Source organism: Pongo abelii, chromosome 9 (assembly GCF_028885655.2).
Source record: "Pongo abelii isolate AG06213 chromosome 9, NHGRI_mPonAbe1-v2.0_pri, whole genome shotgun sequence".
Taxonomy (NCBI): Eukaryota; Metazoa; Chordata; class Mammalia; order Primates; family Hominidae; genus Pongo; species Pongo abelii.
Genome location: NC_071994.2, coordinates 92,490,736 through 92,511,485, shown reverse-complemented (window position 1 = coordinate 92,511,485; position 20,750 = coordinate 92,490,736). Strand labels below are relative to the sequence as shown.

Sequence of the window (20,750 nt, the reverse complement as noted above, 5' to 3'; positions counted from 1 at the left end):
GTTTTCTTTCTTCTTTCTTTTTTTTTTTTCAAATCATACATTTGAAGCTCTGACTTACTGTATAGTGCCTATTATAATTGCATAATACTATTTTTCTGACTGTGTGAAAGAGTAATGTTAATGCTTCCAAAGAGCTTAGAAAATATTTCTATCCTTTGTGTACTCCCCTACAGTTTATCAATCTTTTTGTGGTTTTAATTACCTGTCTTTTAAGGATGTTGTAATATTAACCAGTATATCCCCAAATTAACAGACAGTCCAGGAATAGTAAACATGCCAGAAAGTTTTTATTGATTGAATTAACATAGCAGCCTAGAAAAACAATGATTGTTTGTTTTACCTTGGAGAGCCTTTACCTCAATTTGTCTGTTTTACCTTGGAGAGTAAAGGCTAGCTTTTTCTGATTTCGGTCTAAATATGAGTTCTGCTCTAACATTTTCAAGCAGGGTCCTTCTGGAAAAGTCACGATGGATGGTTGTTACAGTTAAATAAAAAAGTGAGAGTAGAAGAGCTTAGTTAGCTTGCCTTCTCTAAACCAATCACTGGCAATTAAGAGTGTTACTGATTTTCAGACCATTCAAAACTCAACCCTTGAGTTTACAGGTTGATGAAACCCTTGAAGCCCAAGCAATTTGGTGGACACTAAAACCTCAAAAAATCTGACATTCTTCTATGCAAGAAAATAGAGTTTGGAAAGCTGGCCATGTGTTGATTGGAGAACAGTCACGTTTTCCTACAGAGGTCGACATCTCTTAGTGCCTTGGTTTTCCATTTTTCCTATCTCTGTCATTGCAAATTAAAGCCTATTCTTCTCTAGAAAAAAAGGATTATTCAATCACAACCTGATTCAAACTTTGCTTGGATCTTTGTCTCTCCAGGGTAGAAGATTAAATTCTTGTGGTGTTCTTTCCTTAGGAAAATGGACTCAGACTTCTCACATGCCTTCCAGAAGGAACTCACCTGTGTCATCTGCCTGAACTACCTGGTAGACCCTGTCACCATCTGCTGTGGGCACAGCTTCTATAGGCCCTGTCTCTGCCTTTCCTGGGAAGAAGCCCGAAGTCCTACCAACTGCCCTGCATGCAGGGAACCATCTCAGAACAAGGACTTCAAAACCAATATTCTTCTGAAGAATTTAGTGAACATCTCGAGAAAAGCCAGTCTCTGGCAATTCCTGAGCTCTGAGAAACAAATATGCGGGACCACAGGAAAACAAAGAAGATGTTCTGTGACATGGACAAGAGTCTGCTCTGTTTGCTGTGCTCCAACCCTCAGGAGCACAGGGCTCACAAACACTATCCCATTGAAGAGGCAGCTGGGGAACAATGGGTAAGAGATAGCTCTGCGATCACCTGAAAGCTGGAGGGAGGCAGAGATAAAGAGATTAAAAGGACAATGAGAATCATCATGGTGATTACTCCATTCTTTACTGAGTGCCAGGTGCTGTTCTAGGTAGCAATGATGAAATTCTGAATAAAATATGCAACTCTACCTTCCTTCCTGGAGCTTGGACCGAAACAGAGCGTGATTAAGTAATTGTCATTATTATTGACTCTACTGTTCAATGCTAAAGGCATTGAAAAGCTACCAAAACTACAAGTGCAAAGAAACATATTTTGGAAATATATTTAATATTACTGGACAAACGAGTATGGGGATAGCACACTACAAAATCTGGGGGCTAGCATAGTGGGTTCTGAAGCAGGATGTTCCACTGAACATTAGCCAGATTATAGGAAATCTTCACTCTTCAGTTCCCTAAACTGTTCTACATTCTGAAACCTCAAACTGAAAAATATCAATTAAGGATGAGCAGTCAAAAATTTGTGTTTCTTAATCCAGTCTATCATTGTTGGACATTTGGGTTGGTTCCAAGTCTTTGCTATTGTGAATAATGCCACAATACACATATGTATGCATGTGTCTTTATAGCAGCATGATATACACCATGGAATACTATGCAGCCATAAAAAATGATGAGTTCATGTCCTTTGTAGGGACATGGATGAAATTGGAAATCATCATTCTCAGTAAACTATCACAAGAACAAAAAACCAAACACCACATATTCTCACTCATAGGTGGGAATTGAACAATGAGAACACATGGACACAGGAAGGGGAACATCACACTCTGGGGACTGTTGTGGGGTGGGGGGAGGGGGGAGGGATAGCATTGGGAGATATACCTATGCTAGATGACGAGTTAGTGGGTGCAGTGCACCAGCATGCCACATGTATACATTTGTAACTAACCTGCACATTGTGCACATGTACCCTAAAACCTAAAGTATAATAATAATAAATAAATAAATAAATGAAAAAGAAATGCACAAGAGAGCATCATAAAAAAATGTGTTTTTTTCCCCTGTCTAATGTATTTATATATTATATCCCTTGCCTGCGTATACTATTCAGAGTGTGGAATCTATGGTGTTCGGCTTTCTGTTGTTAAACCTCGTAATTCTTTTGCAGGAGAAGCTCTTAAAGCAAATGAGGATTTTGTGGAAAAAGATTCAAGAAAATCAGAGAAATCTAAATGAGGAGAGAACAGCCTTCCTCTGGAGGGTAAGTATGAGACCGTGGGTCCTCACGACCAGCTTGAGACAGGCATGCTGACAACATTTATATTAGCAACTTGAGTTGAAATTCTCATATGCCAGATTTTGTCATGTGTTTATTCATAGGCTGGAAAACAACCAGACTGTTCAATATAATGATTGTTCAGGTTTTCTGTAAATGCTTTTCAGATAAGTAAAAAATAAATCTAAATTCTGAAGGACAAGTGTATGCTTAAAATTAATAAGTATTTCAGGCAGAGATTTCTGTATAAATGAATTATGTAATATTGATTAAATAGTATATAATTGAGAAATAAAGGCATTTAATGGTGAATATGATGTCGTCCAGGGGCAAAAAGGCAGGTGGGAACAGTAATTTAAGAAATGTGCCTGTGCCAGTGAAATCTGATAGCAAAGGACCCAGATGGTGCCAGCTCAAGTAGGAGAAAATGTAACACGATGAAAAGCTGAGGAGAAGGGACAACAAATGACTGCGGGAGTGAGAGAATAAATATGTCAATATTGAGAGGAGAAACACAACGGAATGGAGATTCATGTTCTTAGAATGGCAGGGCAATACAGAGCCTGTGGTTTTTGAGGCAAGAAAGATAGGAGACAGAAAAGAGGTAGTCGGTTTGAGAGATGGGGGTTAAATTTTTTACTAAGATCCTTTTTGCGTGATGGCTTCTGATCCTCATTATAATATACTAACAACGTCCCTACTTAGAGTGATTGTTTACGCTGTGAAGTACAAAGGTTTGAGACTACAAACTAATTGAGGATCAAAGATTATATATATTATTGATGACAATTTAACAATCAATCATAAATTTTAGTTGTTTTCTAATGGTATCTCAGATTTAAGAGGACATATATTTAAACATTTAAATCTAAAGGGCTTTTTTGCAGGTGTTCAGGAATTGATGAATTACATAAATTTTGAAGGAAGGTCTTGCTTAACTCATCATCCTGTTTGTAAAGGATGGAAAATAAAAGAAGGAAAGAGGAGGAGGAATTTGTGGGTTCTGTGATGTGGAAGTAGACCTGAGTATTTAGCCTACAAAATCCATGTCCCTAGAGAGTGACGTGGTTTTACGGTCACAGATGATCGGGAATGAGTATAGGAAGCTACATCCAGTTCCAGAAAGAAGAAAAACAACATTTAGAGAGACTGAACAAGGAATACCAAGAGATTTTTCAGCAAATCCAGAGAAGTTGGATCAACATGGATCAAAAGGGTAAACACTCGAAAGAAATGTATCAGGGACTAATGGAAATGTGTCATAAACCAGATGTGGAGCTGCTCCAGGTGAGAACTGAGGGTGTCCCTTGAGACACTTTGTATTAGCTGACCTTTACATCTTTGCCTTCCATTGGGTATCAAAGATATTATTTCTTCATCTCCTGCATTGATGGTGAGAGTCATTCCCACTGGCTATAGAGATAAACTATAACTCCTAACCTAATCATGGAGAGAAAGCTTTATGGAATTGTGCAACGAGATTCCATAGAACATTTTCTACCACAAGCTTCCTCCTCCAGCACATTTCATTCAAACCCTGGAAGAAAAAATTTCATGTGAAAATTCTATTTTTGTTTCCATTAGATAATACAAAGAAATTAGGGAAAAACTAACATTTCCTTCTTCCTCCTTTTGGGAAGTCCTAGTTTTGAAATGCTCTTGATTTGAGCCACATTACCCTTTGGGGACTAGGCCTGAAAAAGACCACGTTGTAGACAGCTGCAGCAATGCACAGTCACTACTCACACCTTTCTCTCTCACCCAAATTTAGGGTCCTGAATTTATCACAAATAGATTATGTTAATAGGTCTTACAGGTGTAAGTGTTAGAGATGAGAATACATTTTAAAACTGTCGCAGTGACAGTATGTGGTAATTCTAAAGTTTTCAAAACCTAAAGAGCAGATTGGCAGAATAGCAACTTTGTTTCTTTGTTTGTTTGTTTGTTTTGAGACGGAGTCTTCTTCTGTCATCCAGGCAGAAGTCCAGTGGCCCAATCTCAGCTCACTGCAACTTGTATCTCCCTGGTTGAAGCAATTCTCCTACCCCAGCCTCTTTAGTATCTGGGAATAAAGGTATGCACCACCACACATAGCTAATTTTTTTGTAGTTTTAGTAGAGTTTTAGTAGAGATGGGTTTTTGCCATGTTGTCCAGGCTAGTCTGGAACTCCTGACCTCAGGTGATCCACCCACCTTGGCCTCCCAAAGTGCTGGGATTACAGGTGTGAGCCACCTCACCCAACAAGAATAACAACTTTCTAAAGAAGTCATTTTTTTTCTCTCTCTCTCTCTACAGGATTTGGGAGACACGGTGGCAAGGTATGTTATTGGCCATCAATGCAAGCTGGAGCACAAGGCATGCTATGAAAAACATCAAGCTGCTTCCAACAAAGTGAAAACATAATTTACTAACACCATAATGTGTCAGTGTGATTGTGTGTGTACTCGTGTGTTTGTGTTGTATGTTGAATGTTACCTATGCCTTCTACCAGACATTAACCTTTTCTTACTTTTCCAAGTGACTCAGGGGGTTATGTTTTGAAGAGTTCAATGCAGAAGTTGCTAGAATACAATTGCCTCTTTTTAGGATTCAGAATCATAATTAGAGATCAACTATTTGGTGGCAGATAGGGAGAGAGGCATTTATCTTTCAGCGGCAGTACGTTAGAAAAGCAGAGTGAAGAGTTAGAAATATTCCCTAAGAGCCACAGACCCGAAGTTGTGAAGATGGCGGAGTAAGGCGTGCCGCTGTAAACTGGCCTCTCGGCCGGGGGCGGGCAGCCCCCGGGAGGCCGAGTGCATCTGTTGGACCGTGCGAGGAGAAGAAAAAAAAAAGAGATCAGCCAGAGGAAAGGAACTAACCGAACATTCTTCCTCCTTACCTTACAGAGGGGAGTGGTCATCTATACTAAAGCAAAGTGTCACGCGCGTCTGTGCGAAGAGACCACCAAACAGGCTTTGTGTTCCTTATCACAGGAAGAAAATTTTCCTTGACCTTTAGGTGCTTTTATATTCATCTCAAAAACAAAATTCTGAACTCAGGACTTGGCAAGTGTCTCTATGTTTTCTCCTAGAGCGGGTAGTCCTCCTTCTTTTACCCAGTTACTTTCCCTATTCTTGAAATGTGGCTATCACTTCTCTACACATTACCTCCATGATTTGGAATGGAAAAGGCCACTTTTCTTTTTGTTCTGCCTTTCAAATTCAACACAGAGGAGCTCCTAGGATTCTAGTTATCCTGCTAACATCTCCAGGAAGAAAGAAGCAACTCGCATGGGTCTTCTGCTGTTTGCTTAATTATAAAGGCATCATTTTGCAAGCTGAAGGCTGAGTTTCATTTGAAACAGATGCTTAGGTGGTGGTATTTGTGAATACTTTTCATTCCAAGCAAGAAGACTAAAGAAGTAGCAAGTATGGATGACTTCAGGGTTTAAAAAAAATGTCTTCCAGTTTCAGCCACTACCATGATAAGCACAGTTGAGACTGAAGCAGTAAATTCCAAATATGTGTTTCTAATTTGACGTGAAGGATACTAAAAATTTATATTTGTATATTTAAATCCTGGCTCATCCTGTGACATAGATTTACTGAATAGGAACAAAGGCCCAATTTTAAACAAAAACCTAGGCCGGGTGCTGTGGTTCACGCCTGTAGTTCCAGCACTTTGGGAGGCCAAGGCAGGCGAATCACCTGAGGTTGGGAGTTTGAGACCAGCCTGACCAACATGGAGAAACCCCATCTCTACTAAAAATAGAAAATTAGCCGGGCGTGGTGGTGCATGCCTGTAATCCCGGCTACTCGGGAGGCTGAGGCAGGAGAAATGCTTGAACCCGGGGGGCGGAGGTTGCAGTGAACCGAGATTGCACCACTGCACTCCAGCCTGGGCGACAGAGAGAGACTCCCTCTCAGAAAAATAATAAAAAAAACTTTGGACATAGAAGAGTTGGGGGCAGAGGGGGGAGGATGAGAGAATTTTCCGTGTAACTCTTTTTCCTTAAGAAAAAGAAGCAAAAATGCCTCATGCAGTGCCATCTGACTTTATGGTGTTTCACATTATATAGTTACATTTTTTTGTAAATGTATAAGATTAACTCTTCCCGCAACCCAAGGTGGATACTTGGATGTTAGATTTTTATTTATTTATTTTTTTTTGGGGGGGCGGGGTCTCTCTCTGTTGCCCAGGCTGGAGTGACCCATGATCTCTGTTCACTGCAGTCTCTCACACCTGGGTTCAGGCGATTCTCCTGCCTCAGTCCCCCGAGTGGCTGGGATTGCAGGCGCGCACCACCGCGCTCAGCCTGATTTCTCACTCTAGATATTAGGTATAATGTTAGGCTGAAAAGGCTGGGACTCAGGTACTTTCCCCAGTTGGGACTGAACTTTCTCATCAGAGAATGGGCCTCAGAAGCAAAGTTCCCAAACTTGTGGTTGGGTCATCATGGAAAAGAAACCTCAAATAAGAAAAATAATTACACTAAGAAATGGATTTTCTTTTTTCCCACAACAGTTATACGTTATAAAGGACAGACTGTCGTAGAAAACTGTCTTTGCTTCCAAATCAGCAGAGGACCATTGTATGTATTGTCAGGTCTTTATATAAGAGTGAAACCTTTATTTATGCTTCTTGTGAGTAGAGAATAAATTTTAAAACAAATTAGATGAAATTAAAAAAAAGAAAAAAAAGATCCACAAACCCATCCTAGGATTGTGGAGGTACATTACAATATCAGAAGTGGGTTTGAATGAAGCATTTTCTGTTGGAATCTATTTCTTAAACACAGACGTCAGAAACTTAACCAACTCAACCTACTTCCTTTGCAAGAGTGAGTCCATGCTGCAGCACATGCCGCAGCCTGTGACTCCAGAGCTCACTACAGGGCCCATCACTGGACTGGTGGATAGGTCCAACCGCTTTCTAGGTGAGTGTCACCCTCTTGGTGGGATCCACATGCAATGCCTTCAATTCTGGTTTTCTATGGGCAGCTTTCCCAGTGTAATGATCTTTCATCTAGAAGAAAATAGTCTGTGAATAGGTATTTATATTTATAGTTTCACTATCATCAAACAGACAAAACTCAATAAAAGATGGTGGAATCAGCCATATAACAAATTTCTTAGAAAAGCAAAACATGCAGAAGGGCTCTTTAAGGTGTAGAACAATTCATGTATGGTTCAACTGTGATAAAATTTCATGTATACAACTATTATATGAAGTATACAGAACTGTATTATTTCAGGACATTTCAACTTCAAATTCAGTGCAGTTAATGACTGATTTGAGTGACAGTGTTTTTTTGAATACATTTCAGGTGAAGTTTCATAGCATTTATAATTTTAATCATGTGCATTTTAATCAACTAAAGCATACACGAGTAACTTATATAACAATGCAAAAACTGAGAATCTGTGAACAGTAGGAACGTGATTTGTTGGTTGATGAGGCCTTAGATAGAACTCCAGGATAGATCATGATAAATCCAGCAGATAAAAGATGTCTGTGCCTGAATCTGGCACAGAAGTCAGATAATTCTTGCAAGGAAGCTGCACTTTTCAGAAGGCAGATTCAGATTTTCTCACTAAGTATGAATTGACTAGTTTAAGTGGCAGATTATAATATTTCTGGCAAAGCGATAACTTTTTTTATTATTATACTTTAGATTTTAGGGTACATGTGCATTTTTCTTTGGGTCTAAGGATGGCTCCCCACCTCATCTCCTGTCCCAAGCCTCCTGCTCTGCCCTGACAGAGAAGAGACAATGAAGGTTAATTTTGTTGCTGTGGACTTGGCCGCAGTGCAAGAGCTTCCAGTTTTTCAGTTGTTATGAAAGGTCGCTAACTAGACAGAGACATGACCTTCCTCCCCTTTGTACTTTTTGAGTTTATAGAAATTGTGATCATTGAAGTTTAGGCATTTACTTGTGCAGATATCCTAACACCCTTTGATTCCAACATTTTTTCCAGACAGAAGTTTGTTTCTAATCTTGACCTGTGTTTTCTAGTGAGAATCTCTTTCTTATCTGAACATAATAATTTATAAACTGCTTTTCACTGGAACATTCTCTTTTTTCTACAGTGGAAATTTCCTTCACTTGGGAAGTAACCAATTACAATATCAGGCTGTTTGAGGATGTGAGAAGTTTGATGTTTAGACCTGAATCTTTGCATTCTCACAGATCTGACTATTTTGCTGCATGGGGAGCCTGGGTCTTCTCCTCTGGCAAACACTACTGGGAGCTGGATGTGGACAGCTCTTGGGACTGGGCTCTGGGAGTCTGTAAGGACTCCTCGATAAGGAAGAATAGCACAATGGTTCAATCTAAGGACGTATTTCTTCTTTTATGTTCCTGCTGTCCTGACCCATATTTCCAGGGTTAACCTGGCATACGTAGACACTATGTAAAGCCCACATTCATTAGAAGTTTGTAACACTATGTTTTCATGTGACTGTTTTCTTATTCCTGTAGTGCGTAATTCCTGGGATAATACAAGAACCACTTGGTACATTCCACTTGTTTGAAGCTCTGAGACAGCTACTCTCTGGTTCTGATGATCTCAACATTGCCCCAACTCCAACAAAATCTAAGTGTTTTCTTGATGGCGAGTGCTGCCATTCACTTTTGGAAGATATTACTGAGAGGTGGATGTTGGGCAGTGTTGGAACTGGGCTGTTGGATTTTGCAGCGATTCTTGGACAATGAGAAATGACATGCTGGTTAAGTCCAAGAAAATTTTTCTACTTTTTTGTGTCAAGAAGGCTACTGGTGTCATCTCAAGACCACTTCCCCACTACTATCTCAGTATACAGAAAGGCCTCTAGGCCAGATGCAGGTGTTTCTAGATTATGAATGTGGCATGGTAAGCTTTGTTAATGTGGCCAACACTTTTCTCATCTGTAGCCTCTCTGGTTCTTTCCCTTACCCTCTTACAACTTTGCTTTGCTTTGCTTTGCTTTGCTTTGCACTCACAGAATCAGAGATAGGTCAGTAACATGACTAAAGGTATCAGAAACACCAACTTCTGATAATGCTAACCTATTGACTACTTGATATTCTTTATCTTTTTCTATGAAACTTTGTACCATTTTTAAAAGTGTGGAGGTATACATTTGTTTTGATTTTCATTAAACTACTCTCTCCTAGAACACTGCGCATGTCTTTTCTTTTATGCTGTATCTTTTCTTTCCCTTGATTTTCAAGCCAGCCCAGGTAAATTAATACCTGAGTGTGTTTATCCAAACTGATGGGTTAATGCAAGAGCACAGGTTTCTTCCCCCTGAACTGGAATTTTCTTTGCTCTGTTCCATATCTGCTAAGTCCCATTTCATCAAGTGTAAGTTCCAGCCTTTCTTCAGGGAATTCTTTCTTTAGCTCCTGGACTAGATTAGGCTGTTTGTTTTAAAGACTCAGAAAACCTTATACTTTTCTTTGTAAAACTCACAGTGTAATAGCAGGCATCTTTTCTGCTTCTCAAATTACAAGAAAAGGATTCTGTTTGTACTACACACAGGTATATTCCAAGAAAGTACACAATGCTTAAAATATAACTGATATTCATTAATTGTCTGTTTGAATAAAAGAATATATGCACAAAATAATTGATAAAAACATATGATACATCTCTTTAAAAGGCTACCAAATTTACCCCTGTATTCCTATTGATTTTGGCTACTGAATGTAACCAAAATCAACAGGGATACTGAGAAATATTATTTAGTAAAGTTATAAATTGGACTGCTTATCAAATTGATAGGCTCAGTCAATTTTCTTTAGCTATGGAACAAACTATTGATGGACACAGATCTTAAGAGAGTGACAATGATACAGATAAAAGGACTGAAAACCTGTAAGATCTTAGTAATTTCACCAATGGCATCCTATAGACAGTTACCTGGAAACACGTCATTAACAGAATAGAAAGTAAGACTCACTTTTTGCTTCAGAAAATACAGAATACTCAGAAGCCTCATTACATTTTAATCAAACTCCAAATTTATTTAGGTCTTTGAAGTTTTTAAAACTCATGTGCAGTAAAATATCCTTATTATCAGAAATACCTATATTTTGATCACATTAATTTTGTATGAAGCCTTTCCTTAAGTATCGACTGGAAATTGGTTCCAGTACTCCCCACAGATACCAGAATCCTTACATGCTAATAATCCTCATATGTCCTTACATAAGATGGGGAAGTATTTGCATGCAGCCAAAGCACATCCTCCAGTGTACTTCAATTATCTCTAGATTACTTAAAATACTTAATGCAATGTAATCGCTATGTAAGTAGTTGTTACACTGTATTATTTAGGGAATAATGATGAGCAAAAAAAGTCTGCACCTGTTCAGTGAAAAGGTAAGCATTCCATTTTTTTCCTGAAATTTTTTAATCCATGATGAGTTGAATCCATGAGTGCAGAACCCATTCATATGGAGTTCCAACTTTATATCAAATATCATATTTAATATTGTATTTTCTAGTATTTAATTTAATTACTGGCAATATGGCACACAACAAACATATCAAAAGTTTCTGATATGTGCTTTTTGAATTTATTTAAAGCAATCCAGGCATGCCTCCTTTAATGAGGATTGCTGAGAACAACATCTAAAAAAGACTGACTCCATTTATAAGGAGTAACTCTGATCCAAAAGTTTAATGACAGATGGCTTGCATAATGAGTTATTTCAATGATAGGAGTAATGCAAACATATAATTCTGTAGTCATTTATATTTTAATAGCATTAAACTGTTTTAACCATCCTCATCTTGAATATCATCTCATTGTATATTAGAATACTACTACTAGAGCAATAAAGAAGAATGGATAAATATGGTCAGCTTTTTGCTTTTGTTTTGTTTTGTTTTTGAGACAGGCTCTCACTCTGTCACCCAGGTTAGAGTGCACTGGTGAGATGACGGCTCACTGCAGCCTCGACCTCCCCAGATCAAGCAATCCTCCAACCTCAGCCTCCCAAATAGCTAGACTGCAGCCTGAACTGTCATGCCTGAGTAATTTTGTTGTTGCTGTTGTTGGAGAGAGAGGGTCTCACCCTGTTACCCAGGCTTCTCTCAAGCTCCTAGCTCAAGTCATCCTCCCACCTCAGCCTCTAACAGTGCTGGGACTATAGGCATAAACCACTATGCCAGGCCTAAATAGAGCCAATTCCACTGAGGTTTAAATTATTTGTGTTCCACTCTCTTTCATTATAAGAATAATCTGTGTCTTAAAATGTGTTCTTGAACATGAATTACTTTATGATTGCCCCTTCATAAGAATAGTTCCTAATGTTTAAGTATAATTCACAAAAATATGAAAATTCCTTCATAAAAATGACTGGAATTAATAAAAGGAATACTAGATACAGGCAGTGGATAATCAAATTTTAAGTGAATTATCTTATTCTGTCCTACAATTACAAGAGAAAGTGATCCTCCCACCTCAGCCTCTCAAAGTACTGGGAATTATAGGCATGAGCCACCATGCCTGGCATAAATATGGCCAATAATTTAAACTTCAGTTTACTTGGCTGTTCTTCTAAGTTTATGAGAGAAATATGCTTCTCTTATAATTGTGAGGACTGGATGAGATAATGCACATACAACCTCCACTGATAGGGTAGAATCTCCACCCCGGAACAGCAGGTCTAGGGTTGCTATGCCCAAGTTTCCCACTGGCTGTATCTTCCGTCCCTCAAGGGATAAGACAAAACACCGGGGGACACCATCCCCCTACCTACCCCAGCACAGACTTCTAGAGCCTGTGTGAGTGCTAGAGAAGCCACTGTCAACTCCTATACAGTGATGCAGAGATTCATCTAGGAGGACTGACAAGCCAGAAAAACTGAGAGCTTTGCTCAATGCCTCACAGTAATGACAGATTTTGAATCGGTCATGAAAAGGTACACTCCCAAGGGCATTGTCAAAAACAATGGAGACCTTGGTTAGGAACATTAAAGAGGAGCTTGGAATCTTTAGCATGCTTTGTAGCAACAGATAAACTTCTGACAGCCAGCCAGAAGTCTACCAGAGAAAACCAGGCAAAGAGAAAGCCAAGAAAAAGTGTCTTAGGATCTCTAATTTCTGGAGATCTGGGAGGCTGTGTATCTGTGCTAGCCTGCACCGGCTCAAGAGCAATCACGGTGGAATGTGGACAAATTTGTAAGCACTCCCCAAGCTAACCACTGATTCATCAATAAAGAGCCTTTAGCCCTACTAGCTGAAGAGCTAAAACACAAATTCTGAGTGAACACTGGGTGAACAATAAATTATTCTGTTCCAGGGAGTGATTCCTAGAAGCTAGACTTAAAAATAAAATCACAATCATCTCCGGTGATCTGGAAGACTGACCAGGCAGTGTCATCGCAGTCACCAGAGAGAGGACCACTGAACTGTTAGTCCACTGAATGTGGGACATAATTGTCAACTTCCTGATCTGTGAAAACAGTCTCTGAGCCACACAAACATTGAATGGTAAAGGATAAAAATCTAACTAACTAGGAAGGCTTAGCCACAACTTTTGAAATACAGATTTAGGTAGAAATAGAGATAAATAGATAAAAAGATTGCTGAGTTTCATGTTTAGCTGAATTCATAGTAAATATTTATCATCATGAATATGCTCATCTCAGAAGCCAAAAGCATACCTACTCTCAGATGAAGGTTGCATATATATATACATATATATGTGTGTGAATATATATGATATATATCTACATTATAAAGCAGTCACTCATATGTATATTTTTCAATTAGTAAGCTAATTTTCCAAGCAGTATTTTTCATGTATATATATAGTCCCAGCACTTTACGAGGCTGAGGTGGGAGGATCACTTGAGCCCAGAGTTGGAGAGAAGCCTGGGCAACAGGGTGAGACCCTGTCTCTCCAACAACAGCAACAATAAAATTACTCAGGAAGGACAGTTCAGCCTGTATCCAGCTATTTGGGAGGCTGAGGTTGGAGGACTGCTTCATCTGGGGAGGTTGACCCTGCAGTGAGGCGGGATCTTACCACTGCACTCCAACCTGGGTGACACAGTGAGAGCCCACCTAAAAACAAAACTAAACTAAACAAAAACAAAAAGCTGACTGTATTTATCCATTCTTCCTTATTGCTCTAATAGCTGTATTCTAATATACAATGAGACTATATAAAAGATGAGGATGGTTAAAAGAGCATAATGCTATTAAAATATAAATGACTATAGAATTGTTATGTTCCCATTACCCTTGTCATTGGCATACGGATCCTGTCAGCTTGGTAGTCAGCATAGTACCCAATAGGTAGCTTTTAAAAAAATATCATGATCATTTATAAATGTGGAGAAGATCCTTCCAAAGGCAGCTTCAATGTCCTTGTCACGCAGAGGCAGCAGTGGTCAGGAGCTCTGCTGACCAATGCTTTTGGTGCCTGTTTAAAAGGAAGACATTCTGGAAAAAAAAGTCTGGAAACTTCATAAAATAAACAACAACAACAACAACAACAAACACCTTTTCTTCCAAAATAAGTATTTTCTGACACTCACACCTTCAGGCTGTTGCCCCTGTTGGAAGTGAGAGAATGACTAGTTTCTGGCAGTGTGACACCACGAGCATGCTCCTAGGCTAATGGAGCAGATGGAAGAGCTCCCTCCAAGAGAGGCTCCCCGCAGCCCTCCCCTTTTTTCTGCTGAAAATGTGTATCTTTCTTTACAAGCCACAACTTAAAGTCTTATTTTGTTCCTACTCTTAGAAACAGTCAAAAAGCGCCCCATTCCGGCCATTTGATGAATCAAGATAATTTTAAAGCAGAGGGACAGTAAAGCATTATTTGTCTCTCTGGCCTTGGTTCCTTTTCCGCATACTGCAATCATTCAACTACATCTTACACTCTACCATGTCCACGACACTGCTTATGACTGGTGACTAGAAGACTGAACATCACTTGTGCCCGCGTGCAGATAGGGAGAATGTTGTCTGGTCACATTACCACTTTAGTGGAAGGCGCTCTTTTAAAATTCATCAGCCAGGTCTGCTATTACAAACACTGGGTCAAAACCGTGGTTGACTTCAAAATGTTCTCAGAAAGTTTGATAATACACTATTAAAAGACGGTTTTCCATCTGAAAACCTGACTGGTGGCAACCTTCAATTGGCCCCTGCATTTCCTCTGAGCTGAAGTAGCCAAGAGATGGAATCGTTTGCATGAGGAGTTCTTATTGCCACTACAGTTGTTAGAAAATATGGAATGATCCCTCTGCCCTCCAGGTGATTGAAAGCTACGCAAAACAAGGGTGTTTCTTACTGAGAGCAAGGAAGCAATGGGTAAGAAAACTTTTAAGGCATATATAATACAAAAGGGCACACATTTTTAAGACACATTCACATGACATTATACTGCAAAAAAAATAAAGAATGATTTTCTCTGATTTGAATTAAGATCCTTCACACAGTTCACTCCCAGGCCTGTTTTGTGCAGTTGGTTACAGGCTTGAAGTTAGAAGATGACTGGTTGTTTGCACATCCTCCGGTTTCCTGGGGCTGCTGGAGGACCACTGAGGGGCCATCCAAAGGAACACCAGGCGGAGGCCATGTTGTCTTTTCAGCACCGTCCTCTGAGATAGGTGGCAAAATAAGAGGATTCCAACGTAAATTCTTGCTGTCTGTTTCTGAATAGACACAGCTGTCTTCTCTGCTGAACTCTTCTGGATTTTCTGTGCGATAACAGCTGACATCGTTTCTATTATCCTGACAGCACTTTTTTCCTCCTCTGTAATAACACACTTTGCGGATGAACCAAAATCACCAAAAACTGCCACGGATACTGTTAGGGGGCCACTCAAAATAATACCAACGCTATTGTTGGCAAGGGATTGGTAGAAACCCAAAAGAGAGGAGTTAAGAGAAAGATTTGTCAAAGTCCCCTGATGAATCTTTATATATTCCATGTTTCCGTCCTACACTTTTCCATTATGCAACCGTGAGCTATGAGTGGCCACAGGTTTGGCAGAACAATGTAGTTCTAAAGGTCCACCACTTTTCTGGACGGTAGAGAGTGGCTCAGAAGTAAAATAAGGTGTCAAGTCTGAACTCATGGAAGAGCAGAGAATCACGACGGTAACATACAGCAGTGTCCATATGGGTCCAAGATTCACCTGCAGAGCGCCAGATTACAGAAGCAGGCAAGGCAGGCTTCCAGAGCAAAACCCGGGCCTTGGTTCCCTTTCCAAGGTACTACAATTCAGGGTAATCAGACGCATTCCTTAACCTCGACTCCTTCCTGCTTACTAAAGACTTTGATCAGTCTTCATGCTGTCCACAGGGAGTCTCCAAAACTCAGAGTAACAGTTGGCTTACATCCTCAGTGATTCAAGTCTGCAAGGTGTATATGATTGTGCTTCGGGGGGAAAGCAGAGAAGCCACTTTCTGCACTTACAAGGGAGTTCACTTCAGTGCTATAAACATCACCGCAGGCCTACTTGTAATAAAGTCCAGACTAGCAATCTGCCTTTGGGTTGAGCTGTTCTCCTACAAGATAAGCTGTTAAGTCATGCCTTCATTTTAGATCTCTCCGCTCTGCAGGCTAAGCATCCAGAGATCCTGTGGGGCAGCCGGCTGGGAAAGCCACCCTCAGGTCCTTCCCTCTGATGCCACGGCGGCTACTATGGAGGTGGCTATGGTGGCAGCGGCTGCGATCCCAAGGGGCCCCTCCACGCACCACGCAGGGCAGAGGAGGACGCGGTGTCTTGCAGGCCAGGACGCAGGCGCTGGGTAGGTCAGGCGGCCGCTGGGTCCTGGTTCTTCTGGCACCTTGACTCTGGAGCCCGGCATCAGGGCTCAGGGCAGGGGACCTGGGGCGCGCCCCCGCGGCAGCGCTCCTCCAGGCGGAGGGGAGTCAACATGTAACCGGGTGGGTTCAGGGCTGCCCGGAGCATGCCAGGAGCAAAAGGAGGGATCCTGTGAGAGACAAGCGAGGCCAGCTGTAGAGGCCGCCTCCAATAAGTAGTTTTTTAAATCCATCTCTCTCCCTCCACTCACAAGTAGACCACAGAGTCTATTTTGCCCATACCGATGTCTCTGTGTGTTCAGTGCTTAGCTCCCAATAATAAGTGAGAACATAACAGCATTTAATTTTCTGATCCTGCGTTAATTTGCTTAGGATTACAACCTCCAGCTCCATTTCCATTGCTGTAAGAGTCGGTGTGCCCAGAGGAAAGTCCTCCATTTAAGCTCCCATTCACAATTACACTGACTCCATTGAGAACCTTATGGTGAAGGTGGGAACAGCCACTGCTGAGACCGCCATGGCTCAGTAAGCCTCCATGAACACTTCCATTTATCTCATTTGCTCCTGAGAGAGTGCTGTATTACATCACCTGCCCATTAATATCTGATCCTCGATAGAGGTATCCCGGAGGGTCATATTTCTGTATGATATTCTTCTGGCGATTCTTCCACAGGCATATTTCAATGAAAACCATAAGAATGAGGCCCAAGACACCCAGCATCCAGCCAAGGATCAGATATAACAGGTCACTGCTTCTGTCAGGGCTGGTTGCTGGCCTCACATTTCCTTCACTTCCTGAGGAATTCAGAGGGGTACTCAAGCCTTTCGGTTACTCAGAAGCTCCAGGAACACATTTGACTTTAGTCTCGCAGATCATCACACTGCTAAACTCACTTTCTTCTCCTTCACTGAAGCACTGCACTTTAATGCCATAGGAAGTTTCTGACAGCAGATGGCCAATCATGTGCCACTCCTTTGAACCTTCTGTAACATCCCTCTTATAAACTTTTTCATTGTCGTTATCTGTGGGTCGGTAATAGATATAAAAGAATGGAAGTGTTATTTTTATTTCACGGAATGTATGTCCACTTTAGCACAATCTGAGTAACGCTGACGGCCTCTGTGTATACAATGTGAGGTCCATTATTGGACAGTTGGAACAAAGTTTGGGGAACCCAGTCACCTGATACGGATGAGATGCTGAACTCTGAAAACTCTCTTCATAATGGTTGATAGCAATGACCCTAAATTTGTATGTTGAACCTGGTTCTATACTACAAACTTCCACAGAAATTTTGGAAGGAAGGACATCTTCAGCTGTCACCAGCCAGTCACTGGTCCTCATCCATTTATATTTGACCTTGAAGGCAGCGATTGAAGAATTCCCATTTGCCCAAGGAATTCAAGTGACACAGACCAACGTCTCTGATGCAGTGGAGATAATCAGGTGATCTGGTGCTTCTGGAGCGCCACTGTGCCTAGACGAATCTGTAAGCACCACTCCAAAATTGTTGTTTGAAGCTTCTGAAACAACACGATACTCGGGGGTGCCTGTGGATTGAGAGGATGCCTGGGTGTTTTTGGATGGTGCTGTTTTTCTTTGCTGGTTCAAAAGGTAAAAATGGCAGGTGGGTTTTCACTTGCAGCACTTCTTGCTACCATCGAGAGTTCATAAGGGCTAGATGGCTCCATTTCAGCTAAATGAAGCTCCCTTTCACCTCCTGGGATCCAAACGCTGTGCCAACTTCCCACCACACCAACTTCATACTCCAGATTTTGATACTTCACAAAGTAGGCATTGATGGGCAGTCCACTTCCCTTGCCTGCCCTCCACACCAGGTTGTATGTATCTGCTATGGGGGTCTGTAGGGTTTCAATTTGATGGGGACCTCAGGAACAGAGATGCCACCAGCATTTTTCTCTGATGGTGATTCCACTGCACTGGGATGTACTTTCTCTGGAAATGAGCTGAAGAATCCACTTTCTGAACCACCTCTTATTTTTTTCATTATTCTGAGTAACATCAAAAAGTGTGACTGTTTCTGCTTTTGTTTGTTTCAAAAGGAACAACCATGAGAGGTGGTTCTGCCTGGCTGGTACCATGTTCATTTATAGCTTCACAGATGTATTTCTCCACATGCTGCTGCATCACAGCCTGAGTATGGAGAGAGCTCAAGCCAGCTTGGGACATGATGAAATAGACAGGCTCTAGGTCCAAGATTCCAGGTCTTGAGAAGTGTGACTTTTGGGATTTAGATCTAAGGACTTAAGACAGATGGCTGGTTATCAATCCGTGGATGTCATACCAACAAATGACCGGACCCAGCAGCCTGGTAGCATTGCAGGACAGAGTAAACAAAGTCTCCATCTACCACTTTTATGCTTGCTGGTGCCATAATTATAACTTGCTTGAATCCATGGCCTTTTCCTATTTCAAGTCTTCCAGTAGACTGCATACATCCAGCCTCATTATCTCCTAAACACTGATGTAGCCTAGTATCTTGCATAATAACCCCACTGAATTTCAGTTAGTTTCCTGCAGTTCGATGTCTTGAGGAAGGATGATTAGGCTGTGCATTATGAAACCAGTTATGGCTGGCAGCTGGGTTCCTACAAACATCAGAGATAAAGTGTACTGTGGAAAATAGAGACACTATCTGATCCTGTAGTCCCTTAGAGTAGGAGCCTGTTCAAGTACATTAATCACGTATGCCACATATTTTACATCTCCAGAGTTGTTTCCCACCATGCAGGAATCGTTTCCAGAGTCCACTGGGTCAATGCTATCTATGGCAAGATGAGAATACAACCTTCTCCAGTTTCTTCCCGGGGCAATATCCTGCCTGTTCTTTAGTCAACACACTTGAGGAGCCAGGACCCCACTAAACATACACTCCAAAGTTGCAGGGCTATGTGAATGAACAGCTAACACCTGTGAACGAGCAGGGGAAGAATGCCAAAATCATCTGAAGAAAGGTGACTCACAAGGAGCTTTTGGCCAATGGGTTCAACTTTTAATTCATGTGTGGCCAGATTATAAGCTGCACATTCGTGTGATCCCTTGTCCTCTAAGGATACATTCAAAATCTAAAGATGTTCTCGTGGAGGGATTGAGTAATTCTTCGTGGAAGGCTTCAACCACTTCCACTGGATTTTAGCACACACCTCAGCTTTGGGGTTACTCTCTGGTACCCTGCAGCCAATGAAGCTGGCACCTTTATTATTTTGCTGTAATAAAATGCTTTGTGGATGAATCAAAGTCACCAACAACTGCTGTGGATACTGTTACAGGGCCACGTACGACAACATTGACCTATTGTTGAAAATGCATTGGTAGTAACCCAAAGGGGAGGAGTTAAGAGAAAAAAAATTGTCAAAGTCCCCTGATGAATCTTAATATATTCCATGTTTCTATTCTATTTTTTCCATTATGCGACCTTGAGATGTGAGTGGTGGCAGGTTTAGCAGAACAATATAATTCTACAGGTCCACTAAGTTTCTGGACAGCAGAGGGTAGCTCAGAAGTGAAATAAGGTGCCACGTCTGAACTCCCAACAGAGCAGAGAATCATCAGAGTAACAGACGGTGGTGTCCATAAAGGGCCAAGATCTGGATGCAGAGCACCAGATTACAGAAGCAGGCAGGACAGGCTTCCAGAGCAAAACCTAAGCCTTGGTTCATTTTCCAAAATACTGTAGTTCAGGGTAGGCAAACACATTCTTTAACCTTGACTCCTTCCTGCTTACTAAAGACTTTGATCAGGGACGGTCTTCATGCTGTCCACAGGGTGTCTCCCAAAATGAGAGTAACAGCTGGCGTACATCTTCAGTGATTCAAGTCTGCAAGGTGAATACATTTGTGCTTGGGAGGGAAAGCAGAGAAGCCACTTTCTGTTCTTAGCCTGGAACTCACTCCAGTGCTAAAAGCACATCATAGCAGTTCTGCTTGCAATAAAGTCCAAACTAACAATCTGCCTTTGGGTTGAGCTTTTCTCTTACAAAATAAGCTGTTAAGTCATGCCTTGATTTTAGGTCTCTCCACGGGGTGGGCTAAGCCTCTAGAGCTCCTGTGTGGCAGCCAGCTGGGAAAGCCACCCCTGTGTCATGCCCTCCAGCGTGAGGCAGCGGCTGCGGTGGCGGCTGTGATCTGAAGCGGCCCCTTCAGGCCCGGCACAGGGCAGAGGAGGGTGTGGTGCCTCGCACGCCAGGGCAGAGGCGCTGGGTAGGGCGAGCGGGCCGCGAAGTCCCAGGTCTCCTTGCACTGTGTGGCCTCAACCAGGAACCAGCGCTCAGGGGAGGGTAACTGGGTTGGGGGTGGGGTGCGGAGGGACAGGACCCATCCCTGTGGCAATGCTACTCTAAATGGAGGCCTACCTACAGGTAAGCAGGTGGTCACAAAGCCCAACAGGA

At 41.5% G+C, this 20,750-nt stretch overlaps 2 pseudogenes; one reads left to right on the top strand and one right to left on the bottom strand.

Annotated features, from left to right (window-relative positions):
- The first annotated feature begins 913 nt into the window (after positions 1 to 913).
- On the top strand, positions 914 to 9,569 carry LOC129048869 (tripartite motif-containing protein 43B-like; annotated as a pseudogene).
- Positions 9,570 to 15,008: 5,439 nt separating this feature from the next.
- On the bottom strand, positions 15,009 to 19,969 carry LOC129048868 (cell adhesion molecule-related/down-regulated by oncogenes-like; annotated as a pseudogene).
- Between the last annotated feature and the right edge of the window lie 781 nt (positions 19,970 to 20,750).